This window comes from Eptatretus burgeri, chromosome 17 (assembly GCF_056783735.1).
Source record: "Eptatretus burgeri isolate ZD-2024b chromosome 17, Ebu_testis_v1, whole genome shotgun sequence".
NCBI lineage: Eukaryota > Metazoa > Chordata > Myxini > Myxiniformes > Myxinidae > Eptatretus > Eptatretus burgeri.
The window spans coordinates 33,995,732-34,000,030 of NC_140977.1; positions in this window are offsets into that span (position 1 = coordinate 33,995,732).

Consider the following 4,299-nt stretch of genomic DNA (forward strand, 5'->3'; position numbering starts at 1 on the left):
CCTTCATCTGCGGCGGTTCCGTCATTGGCTGCCCAATGCTTGTGGGAGGGGCTATCCTCAGGGCTGTCCCACCCATGGGCGGCCCCAATAAAATAATGTCTATCCCCTCTTCCAGGCCTCCATAGCAGACTACACGAACATGGCTTGTGGTGTACGGGGCAACCAGATCATGATCAATCCTTTTGAAGCCCTTCCATTGTGCATTGTTGCCAAAAGTCCTCAAGAGGTACCTCCTACTAACAAAAGGCTTTTACACTTGCAATATTACACTGAATGTACTGTCTGTAAATTACATACACTGCTTCCTCAGCATCACGTGTAACAAGTCACCTTACTCTGACAGGTCCCTCATACTTGGCAATCTTACCTACTCAAAAGACATGGTCCATGTTACACTTACCACAGTCTAGCTATGGATCCCCCCTCCATTTCACACAACAATCTAACAATATAAAACACAGTGTGTACCTGTGTATTTGTGTGTGTTGTCTGTCCCCTTCACATTGACGATTTAAGTAGGGTTTTTAAAGGCAAATTGTTTAACATGACTGTGTGTTCACTACAATCTATTTTTGAGGATAAAAAGCTCGAAAAACATTTTCCATAAAAAGAGTAATTCCGTCTCTTCTAGTGGAATTGTAAATGGTGATTTGCAATCTGAGGCTCAAGGGTGGTGTGCAGAAATGTTTTTTAAAATAACAATAAATACAAGCATGGGGAGGTGAAATTTGCTGCACTTGATGTGTAACATGCGCAGAGGAAAACAAGTATTAATTTACGTCCGTAGGATGTCTAATAAATAAAGAAAATATAAGCGCACCTGACACTAGGCCGAGTCTTCAGACTTTGGCATGCCCATGAGGCTGGACTGTCAAAATGAAACATCTCAAAAGATAAAGAAAATAGGGTCACATTTGTCCATGTAATGTTTCAACATAACGCTTTTTCTTTCTACAAAACATCATATCTTCCAGTCTCCTTGAATATGTTGAATAAAATAACTCCAACCCAGCATTTTGACAGACTTTTCCACAAGTATATATATATATATATATATATATATATATATATATATATATATATATATATATATATATATATATATATATATATATATATACACATATATATATATATATATATATATATATATATATATATATATATATATATATATATATATATATATATATATACATACATATATATTGTTGCGAATTCGCGCCCGCCGGCGTGCGAGCGGCCAGGTAACTCGAATCGCGGCACGTCGCCCACCGGACGGACAATTCCGTCGTGACCCTCTCGGACTAACGCCGGGAACTAGTCACGGGTAGGCCTTTCGGCCTCACCACGATCGTGCCAATCAGCCCCCCGCGTGGGATAGGGTTGTTCGCCAAATTCGACCTACCTAAGTACCCACACGGAGGGTAGACCGGGCGATCGCACCTCGCCGCAGGTCGAATTCGGACACGGGCTACTTTAAGCGACCTGTTCCGTACTATCGGGATAACCGAGCGGTGTTATCGTCAACCTCGACGGTTCCGATTAATTATCGGGCGTATTTAGCCCACTACCAACCCTTTACGTGAAGTAAGATGGAGATTCAATTAAAGAAAAGAGGAAGCGAAACGGGAAAAACAGTTCAACATGAGGCACATTTATTCCGTGGCACACGGATAGCATACATATACAATTACAACAATTATGCACCAAAAGCAATTGCAACGAAAGAAACATAACAATGCAGAGATACTACCGACTACGCGAGCACACGGCAACACTTGTACAGTTTTACTTTACAGACGGCACCGACAACACATATACTCAAAAGCAAAAGAAAAGGGCCACCTTCAAATACAAGGGGGCAGACGGGGCCTGTGGGCGCGAGACTGCGTGGAGCCTACCCGTCTTGTGATGAGCCGCAAATGCCGCGGCGGTGCCCCGACTCCGCGCTCCTCCGCGGGTTTCGTTGGCACTGCTTGGAATGGGGTGGGAACGGGGCCCCCTTTCCGCACTATCTCAGCGCGGGGGGGGAAAAGGGGGGAATTGTTGATGCTCTGGGGAAAGAGGATAGCTGGCTTGCTTGGGTTCCGCGACGAGCGACTCCACTGCGACCTAGACCGCGCTCCCGGCTTCCCCTGTCTGCAGCTCCCCGACAGACTCCGAACGCTGACAGACTGACTCTCCTCCAGACCCGTCTTGACTGCTGCTGCCACACTCCGCCGCCGCCACACCTCTCCAACTCGCCCGAGCCCAAAAACTCTCTTGACCGAAAATCTCTCTGCCGCTGCCACACTTCACCGCCACCACACCTCTCCAACTTGCCCGAGCCCAAAACTGACTGAATTCGCCCCGCGCTTGGCGCTTTATAGTACGGCAGGAGAACCCATATACAAATTTCCGGATCAGGATGAGCTCGGGGGCGGAGCCACGCTCGCCCATTGGACGGAGGAAAAGTGGGCGTGAACCTCCCCTGATCCTTGAATTTGCATATATCGATTCTACTCTGACGCGCCTGGAGGCGGGGCCAAATCGCCCCGCGGTTGCTGATAGGACGGAACAGAAGTGGGCGTGTATCATTCCTGATCCGACTTCCCCTCGGAAAGGCCGCTCTTTGTACCCGCGGCTTAGCGCGCGCCCTGTACGAGGCCAGGACAGCCTAACGCTCGGCGTTTTTTTTTTTTTGTATACCTTGGTCGAGGCTCGTATGAGAGCTAACACACAACTCACAGCAAGGAGGCATGAGACAAGAGGGGCGGGAGTGGAAGGGACAAAACTGTGGGGAACAGACACATTAGGTGAACTGTGGAAGGGAGAGGGATGGGGATGGGACGGGGAACATGGCGAAGAGAAGATGGACATTTCAGGGACTTTCAGGAAGGAAAGCAGGAGAATTGAAGGAAGTGGGCTTGGGTGGATTATCGGGGGTAGAAAAGATCGAGGATTTGGATGGGGGAAGACAAGAGGTGGTGGTGAACAGCTGTTTTGAAAGTCTGGAGGGAAGAATGGGAAATAATAGAGTGAGGAAGTTTATTCCAAAGGCGGGAAAAAAGAGGAATTAAAGAGTGAAGATGAGCAGTGATTCGTGATTTTGGTAGTTTTACCAGAAGGGGGTTGTTGGCGGACCTTTAGCGCCCTGTGAAAATGTGGTGGGGACAAATCGCAGAGAGAGCAGGGGGGGCAAGGCTGGAGAGGAGTAGGTAGAAGACAGAAAGACCACCGACCAACCTGCGATGATTGAGTGAGAAGCCCAAAGACTGAGCTTCATTGCGGGAGATGCCGATGATCTTGAATGCCCTGGTTTCGACATCGTGAAGCCGAGAAAGGTGGGAGGCAGGAGCAGCAGCCCAGAGGGGAGAGCAGTACTCCATCAGGCTACGGACAAAAGCTTTGTAAGTGGTCAGGAGCTCAAGAGGGCCGAGGAAGGACTTTGCACGACGGAGGATTCCCAGTCGGCGACTGGCTTTTGAGGCGAGGTTGGAAATGTGACTTTCCCAGGAAAGGTCATGGCAGATAGTGAGACCCAGAAGCTTGAAAGAAAAGACTTCTTCCAGAGGATTGTTGAGAAAGTGGATGGGGGGGTTTTCTAAACGGTCCTTTCGAAGAGACATAGTGAGAGTGTGAGATTTGTCTGGATTGAAAGACATGTTCCACGTGTTGGACCAGTTTGTGATATTATCCAGATCTGCAGTGAGCGAAGAAGCTGCTGCTTGCCGGTCTGAGGGATGACAGATGGTACGGCAGAGAGTGGTGTCGTCGGCAAAGAGAAATAGAGGATTTTCCAGAGAGTCCGAGAGATCATTGATGAAAACCAAAAAAAGAACAGGGCCCAGAACGCTACCTTGAGGAACTCCAGCCTGCACAGGAAGAGGGGATGAAAGAACTCCATTTAGGGCCACACGTTGACTGCGACAGGAGAGGAAGTCTGCGAGCCATGAGTGGAGATTGCCTTGAATACCATGGGAAGAGAGGTTGGTGAGTAGGGCAGGGTGCCAGACCGTGTCAAAAGCATGAGATATGTCCAGGGATGCGGCTCGGATTTCCTGTCTGGCATTGAGGACCTCCATCCATTGATGGGAGAGCAGAAGCAGCATATCCAGGGTCGAGTGACCTGGTCTGAAACCAAATTGATGATTAGAAATCAAGCCATTGGAGAAAAGGAAGGATTTCATGTCTGAAGCGATAATGGATTCCATAACCTTGCTGATGATTGGGAGAAGGCTGATTGGTCTGTAGTTACAGGGATCTGTTTTTGCACCTTTTTTATGCAGGGCAGTGATGTTAGCAGATTTCCAAGCA